The sequence below is a fragment of the Belonocnema kinseyi genome, chromosome 8 (assembly GCF_010883055.1).
Source record: "Belonocnema kinseyi isolate 2016_QV_RU_SX_M_011 chromosome 8, B_treatae_v1, whole genome shotgun sequence".
NCBI classification, from domain to species: domain Eukaryota; kingdom Metazoa; phylum Arthropoda; class Insecta; order Hymenoptera; family Cynipidae; genus Belonocnema; species Belonocnema kinseyi.
The window spans coordinates 52,060,269-52,075,385 of NC_046664.1; the positions used below are offsets into that span (position 1 = coordinate 52,060,269).

The 15,117-nt window shown below is 29.6% G+C and overlaps 1 protein-coding gene across 5 annotated transcripts in view; it reads left to right on the forward strand.

The window, feature by feature from the left end:
* Positions 1 to 10,657: 10,657 nt before the first annotated feature.
* Positions 10,658 to 15,117, forward strand: part of LOC117178920 (serine protease 33) — a 122,905-nt gene continuing 118,445 nt past the window's right edge. For 2 of the 5 annotated variants that reach the window (XM_033370469.1, XM_033370473.1), the window contains exon 1: positions 10,659 to 11,674. The gene's annotated coding sequence lies outside the window, so the exon portion shown is untranslated. Of the gene's footprint in view, positions 11,675 to 15,117 lie in introns of all 5 variants that reach the window. The other 3 variants (XM_033370474.1, XM_033370475.1, XM_033370472.1) reach the window with 2 other exon arrangements.

The following is a 15,117-nucleotide window of genomic DNA, read 5'->3' on the forward strand; positions in this document are numbered from 1 at the left end:
TTATTCCAAATTGATCGTTTTTAGTTGAAGCTTCAACATTGTGTTTGAAAATTTATATATATTTACTAAATTCGTGTTTAAAAAAAATTAATATTATTGATTAAAAAATCCAACTACTTGGTTGAAACTTGAACTTATTTCATTTGAAAATTTAACTATTTCATTCATCTTTTTTGTTGAAAATTCTTGAAAAGTCCTTTTGTGTTAAAAATTAATCTGTCTTGGTTCAAGATACTAATATTTGGTCAAAATTGAATTTTCTTTTTGCAGATTCATCCTTTTAGTTTAAAATTGAACTTTTTGGTTAAAAATCGAACTGTTTTGTTGAAAGTTCATCTTTTTAGGCAAAAAATCCAACTAGTTGCTCAACAATGTATCCATTATATTGATAAAATTAGTCTCTTTTGCTTGAAAATTCAACCAATTGCTTGTGAATGCAAGTGTTTTTGATTGAAAAGCGATTTTGTTTTTCTTTAAAATTCTACTATTCAGTTGAAGATTTATCTTTGTAGATCGAAGATTCATCTATATGATTTAAAATTGTATTATTTTGTCGAAAATTGAATTATTTTATTCAAAAGTCATCCTTTTTGTTTGAAAATTCCAAATTAATTTCTGTTTGTTATAAATTCATCTTTCTGGGTTTTAAAGTTAACTATTTTCAAGGCATTTTCTTATTTTTGTTTTTGTGACGTCATTCTGGAGGGCTCAAGCTTTCTGTGATGATTTGTACCTAAAAGAAATTTTAATGATACATTTTTTCTTAAATTGGTTCTTTTCTTCTTAATTGAAGACACGTGTCGTTTCTGTAGAAAAATGAGAAAGTGGTCGAAATCATAAAATGTGTGAGGGTGATGAATTAAATGCGATTTTATCAAATTATTTCGGAAGACCGCGGCCGGTCGGTTTCCCAAGTGTGCCATAACTTTCTCCACTGTTTAAATAATATTTCACGGTATCACGAATTTCCTGGTCCTATTGTCGTAAAGTCGTACAGATGGATTTAAGAGCCTTAATGTTCAAACGGAGAGTATATTCATTCATTTTTTTAACCCAAAGTCTACTGTGAGTAGGTATAATTATTTTATTCACATAAAAAAGGATTAGAAAGGAAATTTATTGACTGAATAACCTAGAATAATAATTAATGAATTCAGAATTTCTGATCTAGTAAAATTATAATAAATAAAAAAATTCTATATTTGTTACTAATTATATTTTTAATGTAAACATACATTACATTAATTATTGTAATTTCTTCCGTAATAATTTCGTAGCAAATGTTCTGTGTGTTTAAGGAAACCATAAGATATGAAATATTGCAATAAGTCTTAAATATGCTTCAGGGATACTTTCCAATTAACCACATTTGTGGTCTCGTGGATATTGGTTTCCTTCTCCAGATCAGATGTTTTCTCTTCCTCTTTTTGGAACATAAAAAGTGTACTTTTTAAAAGTAAATATTCTCAATAATGACAAAGATGTGATTGCTCGTTTCACCTGTGATTTCAAGAGCAAGAGTAATAACAACGGCTTTCGCACAAAAAATTAAAAACATTAGAAATGTGAAAAAGTTGTATCGACTTACCCAATGGTGAGAAATTAAATAGTTTTTTAAACATTTATTTTTAATGTCACAAAAGTTTAAAATTATTTTTGAAACATTATTAGCTTCGAATTAAAAGCTTTCGGGATTTAAAAAAAGTAATTGAAGGATTTTGAATAACAAATGTTCTAAATCAAACAATTTTAGAGTAAGTCAACTTAAAAAAAGGAAAATATTGCTAAAGGAATTAAAATAAATTTAAGTTGTATCATTTTTTATAAGAGCAGCTAAATTTGAATAACTTAAAATCGAACGTGTTTGAAATTTAAACATTTATTATTAAGAAATTCTTACAATTGAAAATTTTCTGAGTTGAATGTTTGAAATTGAAAAATTTAATTAGAAAAAAAATTAGAATTTTATAATTATAATTATAATTTTAGAATTTAAAAAAATTTAATAATTTTAAATTATTATTACGAGGAAGTAAAACAATTATAATTTAACAATAAAATAGATTAGACAAGTTTTTCTAAAATAAATAAATTCACTATAATTTTCACTCTTCAAAATTGAAACATTTTCAATCACAAACATTTGAAATTGAATTACTTAAAAAAAAAACGTTCAAAATAAAAAGTAAATTTAAATAGGGGAAATGAGGGAAGGAAAAGTAGGAGAAGCGACAGTAAATAGAGAAAGGGAAAGTAGTGGAATTAATGGAAAATGTGAGGAGGGAAAATAAGGGAATCGAGGGAAGGTGAAATATGGGAATTAACAAGTGGGAAAGTGGGAATGAAGTGAGGCAAAATGTGAGGGGAAATTGTGTATAGGAGTTTTCGGCAACTTGGAGAGAGGACCTATCGAAAATTATGGCGGGTAACTAGTAGAAGTGAGTATAAGTAACAGGAAGTAGGGAAAATATTTTAAAATGAGGATTATTCAGGGGAGGGGAAGTTAAGGGTTCTATAAGGACTAAAATTAAATTATAAAATTGTATTTGCAATCGATTTAATTATTTGTACCTTAACTATTATCAGAAGTACAAAGTTGAAAGTTATTAAATAAAAAGAAAAATTAGAAAAGCACAGTAAGTTGAACAACAAAAATACTTATTTTAAAATAATTAGTTTTCAATTATTAATTTTATTTTGTTGTACATTTTCAAAAAATTTAAATTCATTTGAAAGGATTTCATATATTAAAATTTCTCGTAAAACCCAGAAAGACTAAAATAAACGCATCTCGGCCCAGCAACAATCGAGATAAATGATAATTATCTAAAATGATCATTAATGTGAATAGCTTTATTTTTCTTGTGGTAGTAATTATTTTGTTGCAAACAAATGTTTAAGGCAATGCTGCAGAGAACCAACGCAACGGGTGAAACGACATAGTGATAGCGAAAGCCAGTTTGTCAGCTTCCTCTCGGATAGCTGACGAGAAATCTTTAATCGGAAGATCAAACACTCCTATTTCTTGTCTATTCGTGTTTTTACAGACTCATATTGACCTGTAAATGACCTCACGACTTTATAAGTTTCTTAATTTCTTGATTTATCACAAGAAAATTCATCATCTCGTGTCAATATACGAGCTTTCAATGTATGTTCGGAAGTCAAAGTTCATGCTAGTATAGTAAGAAGAGACAGTAATGAAAGAGAGAGTATCAGTTTCCCTTTCAATTCATAAATTTGCCAATCCTATTCAGAAAATTCAAAAGAAGATTCGACTACAATCGGAGAAAGTCTTGCATCGAAAAATTTATTGTGGGTGGTGTTCAATTGAAAAAAAAATAATGTTGAGAAGTTCTTGCTTTTAACTTTCAAATTTTATATATTACCGGAGGTTTCCAATAGCTTGATATTTTAAACAATTAGCAGTCTCAATAATTAAAATTCAGTAGTAAACTTCCGTAAAACGGGGTAATTCCGGACATATGGGGTATATTCGGACACTTCTAAATTAATAGGATAGATTGCTCAAAACTGTTCCAAGAATCTGGAATCAGTTTATGCTTGAATTGGTTCTAGATTCTGGTTAAAACCACCAATCATAAATCATTGAAATTATCGATTTAGGAATGTCCGAATCAACCCCAAATGTCCGAAATTACCCACTTCTATGTTATATTTGAAAAATGTTTAGATTTATTCAAGAGAATTGTAGGAAAAGGCAATTAGGAAAATCATCAATCGCGTGCTGCGCGATCTTTTTGAGGGGGGAAATATATTCTATTTTTCAGGTTGATTTGTTTTTAAGATTATATCAAAATAATTTTTCTAAGATTCTTGAAAAATTCAAAAACATTTTTGAAAATTTCAAACAGGTCAAATTAAAATTTCAAAAAAATTTCAATCTTGAACCGGATTATTGCATTTACAAATAAAAAGATGAATTCTCAGCGAAAAGTATAATAATTTAAATTTAAATTCAAAAACATTTCCATTAAAAATAAAAAAAAAAACATATCAATTCATAAATAAGACAAAATTTCAACCAATTATTAAATTTTAAGTGAGAAAAGGTATTTTAGGCAAGACAAAAAAAGATTTCAAGCTAATTATAATTTGAAGGAAAAAATCATTTTTAATACAGAATAAAAATTTCAAACTAATATTCATTTTTTAAGTTTATTCGTTTATTGGCTTCAAGGTTATATATAATTTGTTTAGGTGACGAAAGAAAATTTAAAAACCTTTTTTAAGGTTTTCGATGTGTAAAAAAATATCCAGAAAATTGATAAGAAATTTATTTTTTATTTTGAAAGGTTTCAGAAAATTTGAGACAAAATTTGAATCAGTTAAAATGTATTTAGGACTTTTCAACGAATACAAAAATACCTGATAAAAATGGTTAATTTTTTAGATGAATTTGATAAGCAGTAAAAATTTACTTCTATTTTTGACTAAATGATACTTCAGCAATCAACATTAATTGTTTATTTTATTAACAACTGTATAAACAACTTGTTAACTTGACTACTTGTTAACAAATGGATTTTGTTTTTTTGTTTCAAATTGAGTGTCAATGATTTTAGAAAGGAACATATTTATTAGGAATCATAAACACTTAATATTATTTGTTCTATATGCTTAAATAAATTTCATAAAAAATACAGATTTTTAAAAATTTTTAAACGGCACATTTGGTTTTTTAAAAGAAATTACCTCTAAATAGCTTGAATATAAGCTTTCCTTATGTTATAATAATGATGAGCCACCACTTTTTTAAACATTTTAATTCCGCTTTTTTTTGGTTTTTGTTTTCTTAGAAAATGTATAAATTTTTCTGCCTATGGTGATTTCAGCTGGAGTGATTGTGCTTATAAATGTAGCAGTATTATTTAAAAAAATGTATGAATTCAAGTTGTGAATTTTTTATAAAATAAACAATTATTTTTTGTTAATGAGGCATTATTAGAGAAGGATATTGCCAAGTACAATCAAATTTATAAGTTGAACAAACATACAATCTGCTGATAAGAAAGCGGAGAAATATATTTTTGTTCAATAAATTTATTTAAACAATTAACAATTTTTATCAGATATTAAAAAATCGTACAGATAATTTATAGCCGGAAAATTTTTAAAAAGTTTTGTTAAAGGAATGATGTGGTTAGTGAATGAAATGGATCATATATATACTTTTTTTATTAAATTTGCTTATAACATTACCAATTAATTTAAATTAAAAAAAAAATTGAACCAAAAATAAACCTTTTTTCACATACTTTATTTTTAGGGTTCCGTAGCTCCGGGGACTGAGGGCAAGTAAAGGGAAATGTTGGGAAGCGTAGTATCCGGAGTGATTAGATAGGAAATAAGTGGTGGTAGGGGAAGGCGGGGCGCGAGGGAACAGCGGGTAAAATAGAACGCTACTTGTAATGAGATGTTTGTAACAAATAAAAAGTGATAAAGTACATGATTTAAGTTATTAAAATGCGAAATTATATAACGAAGATTGTTAGTAGGTTATTTTACGCCTAAAAGACGTATTTTAATATTATATCTCTTCCAGTTGGTGTTCCATGGCATAAATTTTGATTTGTCGCTTACTTTTTCTTTTAAATTTTCAAAAAATATTACAAATTAAAATTGATATTCCAATTGTTCCATACCGCCCCACTATGTGTTGTATTTTACCCGTCGCGTCTTCCATCTCGCCCCAATTAACCTACACTACTTAATAATAGTTCTTACAGGTAACAACTTTATTAGCGTCAAAGATTTTGTGCGCCGTCTCGCCCCATCTTCCCCTAAAGTAGGGGAAGTGAAAGGAAAGGAGGGTATGGAAAGTATGGGAAGTGGGGGTAAATGAATGATAGCGTAGCAGGGAGAAATAAGGGGAGGGGAAGAAGTGGGATAATCAGATGAGGTAAGGGGAAATTTGGGGAAATTGAGTTTGGAAATATAAGGAAACTGAGGGAAGATACAGTAATGACAAATAAAAGAAGGAGAAGGGGACGTTAGGGGAAATCAGGATAGGGTAGTAGGGGAAGTAATGAGAAATGATGGTAAATGTTAAGAGGTGTAGGAGGGAAAGTAAGACGAAATTAGAAGATGAGAATTAGGGGAAATGACGGTAGCAGAGGCAGGGGTAGCAGGGAAAATGAGAGGAAATCGTGGTACGGGAATTAGCGGAAGTAGGAGGAAATGAGAATAGGGGGAAAATGGGACCGAAAAAGAGTTAAAGTAGTGGGAATGTAGGGAAATTAGTTGAATTTGGAAAAATGATCAGAAATGAGGAGAGAAGGAAGAGAAGTAGGGGAAAGGAAGTGTTAAAGAAGGGTTGGTGAAGGATGAAGTGCGGGAAGGGAAAATATGGGAGGGTAGGTGTGTACGACTTAAGGATGTAGTACAATCAATCTCAAAAGTCGCCTATCTTTAAAATGATTGATAAAATTGGTAAAAATAGATATTTTATTAATTTCAAAAAATCTTCACAGAGACTTCTGAGCGTATTAAAAAAAACCCTGGTGAAAATTATTTATTTAACAGTAGTTATTGAGAGGTTTATTTTTTGCATTCACTTTTAGGGAAAAGTTACAATTATATTTAATCCTAATTATCAAGGCCTCATTTTATTCTTTAAAGAATTCTTAACAATTCTATTTGAGTAGGTCTTATTAACAAAATAAATTTAGAAATAATTCAGTTATTATTGTTATAAACAATGATAGTTAGAATTTTAATGGACAGCTCCCAAATGGAATTGTAGAGAATCCTTTAGAGAAAAAAATGAGGCCTTGATCATCAGGATTAAATGAAAATTCTAACTTTTCTCTAAAGAGAAAGAAAAAATAAAACTCTACATGACTACTGTTAAATAAACAATTTTAAACGAATTATTTTTTTCTAAAGTATGCTCCGAAGCCTCTGTCAAGATGCGCAGAAATTTACGATGGATATATTTTTCCTGAAGATTCTAGTTGAAGTTCTTACAATTTTAATTTTTACAAAAATTGAAATAATCAAAATTATTAAACAAAGAGAATAAACCATTTTTTTCAAACATCATTTTAATAGGTATCTAGTTTCAGGATGCATACGTCGCAAAGTAAAAACTAAAGTCCGAATTCTTCGTTGCATGTTTGACACAGTTTTTTCTGGACTGTTTTCTCTATTTCTAGTGTACATTTCAAATACACAATGGGTTTAAGTTATTTTATGTGTGATCTTAACTGATGAGACTATCACCTCAATTGTTTGAACATGGTGACAAACAGTGTGAAATTACGCGAAGAACCGGGAAATCTATGTGATTCTAGAACGGTTAAAGAATAGGCGTTGCAGCGACGACAAAAAAGAAACTGTTGCGTGAAAAGTCAACGCTACAAGCAAAAGTATCAAGTACTATTATTAAAATGATTTCATGCTTCATGAAACACTCCTTAGTTGAAAGTAATTTTTTACTCTTGGTGACATCAGAGTTTAAATGAGAGTAAATTTACTAAAATAGAATGGATGATTATTAGCAAGAACTTATTATTACAAATTTTTAAAATGCATCTTTTTCCCCTCCATAGCTTAGTAGGTTCGTGGGCCAGACCGTTTATTTGTAGACCTGGGTTCGAATCCCAGCTGAGTTAGAGAGGAATTTTTCGAATAGCTAAAACTATAAACCTTTTGGTTAAAACTAGTAGATTAAAAACCGTCATTCCATCGACAAAAAACTATTTCACTACACTAATCGACAACATAACGTCAATTTAAATATGAGCGTGTTTCAAACTATAAAGGAATTATTCTGAATTAGGGTGCGTGAAACTTTTTTCTAATGACAAGGATTGCGAAAAGATATGATTTTTTCTAAATTTGACGAATTTTAAGACTTCAAAACATTTGAATTTGTTTAGGGATTATAATAAATTTTTTTTTCATAATTTCTTCTGAATTGACATTGGAATTTAGCATTTCAGAATTTAAAACTGCTTGGCTGATAGTTGTTTGATTTCATTGCAAGGAATTATTCTGATTATAATGAATTTCAAATTTAGTGCTATTCTCAAATCTAGGGCAATTATCAAAATAAATTGGATATTTGAGATGACTTAATATTTTCTATTTCAAGAAAGTCCTATTTCCAGATCTAATTTTTTAGATTATATGTAGATCAAATTGAATAGTTGTAATTAATAAAATGTTGGTTAATTTCAAACAGTTTAAAATTTAATTTGTTTAAGAGCTAAAAATTGGTAGAGAATTTCATTATTTCAATGTTGAAATTACCAAAATATTGGTTTGGAATGAAATATAAATATCCCTAAATGTTGAAATTAAATATTAAAATTAACGTTAATTTTACAAAAATCTATGGGGTTTTAGTTACTTTGACAAAAAAATCTGACTGGTAGAATTATCGGTAAAATATCATGCTTATAGAAAAACAGATTCAGTTTCAACCACAGTTACATTTTACATCAAAATAAATTCAATTTCTAATACAATTTTTGACAAGAGTTTTAGTTTTAAGAAATACAGAATTTTCTATCAATAATGAAGAATAATGTATCCAAAAACTCGCAATTTGAAGCTGAAAAGGCGAGATTTCTGTAAAAACAGGGGAATTTTTAACCAAATAGTTCAATCTTCCAACAACAAAAAAAGGCGAATTCTTAAAGAAAATATATAAATTTTTAAGCTAGTAGTTGATTTTCAAAACAAGAAAATAAATTTTCTCTCAAAAAAGATGAATCCTCATCAAAACACATAGGTTTTTAATCAAATAGTTGAATTATCAACCAAGAAGATTATTTTTCTACTTTTTTTTGCAAAGTCGAATTTTTAAAAGGAAAATATGAATTTTCAGCAAAAAGTTAATTTAAACCAAATAAATATAAAATTAAAAAAATTAATTTTCATACATAATACACCAATTTCCATAAAATACTTGAACTCTTGACAATAATAGTTCAATTTTCAACACAAATTGTTACAGTTTCAATCAAGAGGATTGATTTTTTACCAAAAATACGAATCTTCAACAAAATACATAAAATTTCAATGATAGCATTCAATTTTCAACTGAAAATGGAATTCTAAATTTTCAGTTGAAAATGTGAATTTTCAAACAAAGAAATGAATTTTAAACAAATTAATTCAACTGTCTACTATATAGTTGAAGTGTTCTATCAAATTGTTGAATCTCCAAAGGAAAAGTTATATTGCAACCGAAAAAAATTAATTTTCAAGCGGACCGTTTCCAAATTAAAAAAGTGAATGTTTTTAAATCTACTTTGTTAGAATATAATATTATTCGGCTAAAAACTAAACTATTTATTTGAAAATTTTCTATATTCTTTTGAAATTTTTTTTTTCTTTTTGGTTAGAAGTTAAATTTTTTTATTGAACTATAGCTATTCGATTTTTGGTAGAAAATATTTCCTCTAAATGTTGAAAATTCTACTATTTGTTAGAAAATTTAAGTAATTTCTTGAAAATTCTTCTATTTCGGTAAACAATAATCATGCCTGTTAAAAATCTATTTAGGTGGATAATTCAACTTGTTTGTTCCAAATTTACCTATTTGGTGGACAATTCCAAATTTTTTTATATTTCCTTTTTCGTTGAATTTGACTACATGATAATTCGTTTTTTTTGCTTAAAATCATTTTTTTAAACTGTAAATTTTACTTTTACAGTTTTGGCTGTAAACTTTTTTTTAGTTTAAAATTGATCTATTTGGCTGAAAATTCATGTGCTTTCTTGCAAATTTATCTTCTGGTACAAAATTAATCTTGTTGGTTGAAAAGTCGTCTTTTTTAGTTTAAAATTCAAGTAAGCGTTTTGAAAATTTTACTCTCTTCTAAAAAAATCACCTTTTTGTCTTATAAATTTAACTAATTTTGTTGAAAATACAACTACTAAATTTTTTTGTCAATATTATTGGTCTTTATGTATAGATACGTGAACGGTCTCCTGTATGCGTTCACTAGAACCAGGATTAAATTACGTTTTGGGGCATGTCTTGTATTGGCCTTGATAATATTGCCAGAGTATCGAAACGTAAACAGGCAGGGCCACGTGAATCATTCCTGTTGGATTTGGACGTATGACGCAACCTGGTGCAATTTGAGAGTGCGGCCCTCAGGCTGCTTGTCACAATACAGCTTTCCTTTTCGCACCGCGGCTCCTCTCATAACGAAGCTATATGGGCCATCAGTACTAGGAATATAGTAAATACGAGATAACTAATTCCAGGTTCCAGTGTAATTTACGTACAACCCAAATTTTGTTATAAAGCGTTATAAATAGAATATTGGTTGTTAACCTTTCCCGGTGAAATAAAAAAGAAAGTAAAAATCAATTTCTGATTCAAGACTTGAAATCATTCTTTTCGGAAACAAGCTTCTCCAGAATCCAGATCATTATTAAAAACCAGTAGCACTTTCCGTCTCGACTCTCGACATCTCTCGCATTAAAAATTTATTCTCTCCAAGGAATCAGGAGTATTCTGCAATCGGAACTGGTCTCAGCGTTCCGGTTCCGGTGGAACCAGAATATCCTCAGTTCTCTTGCCTTGGTGATATCAGGGGAATGGGGAAATACTGATCATTACAGCGAAAGATCGTCGATCGCTGATCGTCAATAGTATTATATCCTATGGTACGTATTGTGGATGGAGGGAAAAGCAAAAGGTGGAAGAGGACTGACTGGTAGGATAGGGAAGAGGCCTCCGAGGAGGAGGAGGTGACCACGAGAGAGTTTTACGTGCCGAAATGAAACTACAAGCCGGAGAAAGTGAGAGCCGACGTAGCATACGGTAGGTACGAGAAGGCAGCCTGTCGGACTCCTCCAGGCCAGAGGATAGATATGGTGTATAGGCTTCGTAGAAGACGCTATCAACTCCTGTAGACCTTCTCAATTTACTCGTGTTTTTCATTTTCTGTCTACGGGAGTACATCAGACTTCCAATTTCCTCTTCAAAAATTGGCTCATCTTAACGAAAACCGAAAAAGTTAATCCGGAGAGTCAAAAAGTTCGTTGGAAAATCCTCAAGAAGTTTGCGAGGTTTATCAAAAAAGAGACCAAGTTCCCCAGAAAAAGAAGAAAAAGAGTTGGAATAGAATTATCCAAGAAAAGATGCGGGAGCTGTATTGATGAACCCTTTCAAATACGGTACCAGCGAAGATCGAAAGTTTCAAGGTCACTTAAGGATCTTCTGTAAGCGAAAGGGAAGCTGGACGTATCTTTATTTAAGAATTGATGAATCGTCCTGATTGAATTGAAATTTTTAATTCAGGAATAAAAATTGAAGATTCTGGGGATAGGAGATACGATGGACGGAAGTTGGAGCGACTGAAGATTGATAAATGGATTTGGAAGCAGGATGTTGGAAGTTTTGTGACGAAATGTAAACGGGAGTGACAGTGAATCTTGGTTTTATAGTTTCCTGGTGGATGTTTGATATAAAATTTTGTTTTTTTTAATCTTTTTTGAGGAATTTTGGATCTATAGTGCACCTTTTGTGTTATGGTGTCGACAGTTTTCGTTCTAGAGGGACGAAGATCGAATTCTGAGGAGAGTTTAAAAAAAGAGGATCTTTTGTGTTTGAGAGATTCTGATCGTGCGGATCTTTAGTCATCAGATTGTCCCCCAGGATTAGTTGGAGTCTCGTCTCGAGTCGGTGAGTGATTTATGGGTTTGGCAGCGAAAGGGAAATTTCACTTCTGTAGATTCTGAGGATTTTTATAATGAGTATTTTCAAATGTTGGTTGATCATTGATAATTTTTTTTTTGGAAAAAATGTTTAATGTCGGAAAAATTTCATTTCAAGTCAGGCAAGATTTCAAGAAAAACCTAGGTCATGGTATCAGAATTATTTTTTATTTGGGTAATTCATTCTGTAGTGAAAATAAAATCACACGTATTTGTTAGATTGATCTCAAATATTTCAATTTCTTTTTAATCATTTAAAGATTAACTATGAATTCTCTAAAAATTACAATTTTCTTTCAAAATGCATTATTTTTCTCGACGTGTGATTCTTGTTCTGTCAATTGATGACAAAATAATATTTGTATCAAAAATATATCGAGAAAAAATTATAAATCATTCTATAAAAATTCTTAAAATCAAAAGTGGTATAGTCCGCATAACATTGATAGGATGCCTCTTTCATATAGGCATAAGTTTTTTTTTAAATACTGGAAAAAATAAAAAAAGTGGCTCTTCCTAAAAATTTTCTTTTCATGTTGTCAAATTTCGATGAAAAAAGCAGATTTTCTGGAAATCCTTATCTTTTTTATTCTTTACAATATTTGTTTATGCAGTTGATGTTGCTATTTCTTTTCTACTATACATGATATCACAAAAGAGCAAAGTGTTTTATTGTAGAACTTTTCTATTCTAAAACGATGTGTCACAAGTAATGCTTATAATTTTTTAAAAACAACTATTTTTTCATTTCTTAGACTACATTTTTTAAAAATCTATAATTTTTTAAGAATTCAAAGGTAATCTTCGAATGATTGTGATAAATTAAAAGAAATTGTCATATACAAATGACAAATAATTCTGATATCCTAAGGTGGCCCTCTCTGTCTGATTTAAAATGGATTTGATCTATACAACACTTTTAAATATTTTTATGTTTATGGAGGAAAGTGTTTATTAGATTTTTGAATGATCTGCAATACTTTCATCGACATACATCATTGTACTAACGTTTTTTAATTGTAACGTAGTTTAAAAATTAACTATTTTTAAAATATCTGAGTCCATTTGAAAATTTAAAAATATTGTCTCCTATGATACTTTTTTAAAAAAATAGGAATAGATTTGTCAATAAATTAATTTTTTTAAATGCTCAGTTTCTCCTATAATATACTTTTTTATTCTTTTTCTATTAAAGGCATATAAACTTTCAATTAAAAATTCATAATTCGTCAACTGTTATAAAATCACATACAAGAAATAGAGGATTGTTCATATATTACAAATACTTTTTTGATCCTCTTCGTTAAACTTGTCATAATGCACGGGAAATCCCGTTCAAAAAAATTTTATTTGGGTTCCTTCCAGATCTATAATTATTTTTTTTCCCAATAAATTATATAATTTTGTATTCAAATGTAAATAATAATAATAAGGATGTGAAATAAAAAGGGGTAGATTGTAGCTAGATGCTACAATGCTTCATAAATATATTTTACTCTCAAATTTGAAAAATGAGAGGTCTTGTGAGGTAAGGTGTCACCTTAGTAATTTTCAATGTTCAAAATAATGTCAAGGAAATTGAAGAAAGATAAAAAAGAATTCGGTTGAGTGCCTTTCGTAATTGAGGACATTGCTGCAATGTCTTAAGGTTTCCTGAAGTACGTGAAACATTTTTTTTGTAATTCTGTTCTCAGTTATGTATCTATATTCTTAAACAATATAATCTCAAGGTATTGCTTGCAGTGATAACTAAAAAGTATTCACTATCTGACCTCGAAAAGTGGCCCAACCCATCCTTTGTCTAAAAAAAGTTGTGACTTAATATCACCTCTTTATGTCATACAAGATATTGAGATCAAACATTCGGAATAGTGACAAAATACATGTTTATCTTCTTATCACAGGGATTAGATTATGAGACTTTTTCGACTTAATCAATAATAAAATGCGACTCTATGAAGAAAATTGTTACTAATCGATTTTTTCGTTTTTTCTCAGAAGTTCTTTATACATAGTTTGAATTTTAATCAAAATGTCAATTTTAATACTGAAATTAAAAACCAGAAAAAATGGTACCGTTTCAATTGAGAACACTAAAAATGGCATAATTTATATTTAAAGATTTCTCCTCATGGAATTTTTTTATTCACATTTTTGAGTAAAAAATGTTTGCATTCGAATAATTTCAAATTCATTTACAGTCTTCGCACTCTTTTCTCTATTCTCTCTTTTCCCCTTTTTGTAGAGAATTTCTCTTTTCTCCTTGTTTTTAAGAAACTTTCCGCGTTCCTCTTTTTATCGTTTTTTTCGCTTCAATACGAACTGAAGAAAGGAACTCAATAAAGAATCCAACTATTTTGGGTTGAAAGGCAATTTTTTTTCGTTGAAAATGCAAGTATTTGTTAGTAAGTCATCTTTTTGGTCGAAAATGTAACTGTTTTGTTGAAAATTCGCCTTTTTGGAAAGAAAATTTATCCTTTTGGGGTGAGAAATTATCTTTTAGGGCAGAAAAGTGTTAATTTTTTATTGTAAATTAATTTTATTGTTGAAAATTAAACTTTTGAGACTGAAAAATCAACTTTCTTCAGAATCTGGCATTTTTTGCTTCAAAATTCGTAATTATCAATTAAAAAATCGTCTTTTATAGTATGAAAGTCATCTTTCATATTTGAAGATTATTACATTTTTTTAAATTTAATTGTCTCATACAAAATTTGCCTTGTCGGTAGAAAAAATCAACCATTTGGTTACAAATGCTACTATTACATTATTACACCATTAAGCCATTTCCCTTTCGGGGTAGGCGTGACTCACTCGGTAGGGGAAAGGAGTAGTGTGTGGAAGAGATAGAGATTTTTCAGATTGATCCAGAATTCTCGTGCTATTTAAGTAAATAACACGTTCGTTCCGCAACACTGCTCCGACCCAGGTTGCTGATCAATCTCTCTAGCAATCACCCCAAACGAAGAACCTCACGAAGTCGTTATGTAAGGTTCCCCACTTGGGTCCATTAGTGGCCAAAGTCTTTTGTTTCAGGCGTCATTCACTCTACTGACACTCTTTTTATTAACTATTTACCGCCATACTTTCCTGTCCTGGCATACTTCCCTAGCTTCTTTTATGTCCATGCATTTTTTCATGCAGGCTCTCGTGATTCTGTGACTTCTTATGTCTCTTCTAACCAAGGTCTCATTTACACATTCTAATCATTCTTTCCGCGGTCTACCTCTGGGCACGCTGCCATTTACTTTACCTTGATTTTCCCGCATATTATGCGCATGAATCTCATGTCAACTGCGTTAATTTTACCTTTATCTTTTTCTTGATAAGTCCATGTCTCGCTACCGTATAGTACAGTCGGTACAAATATAGAATTATGTATTGCCATTTTAGCTTTATTTGATATATTTT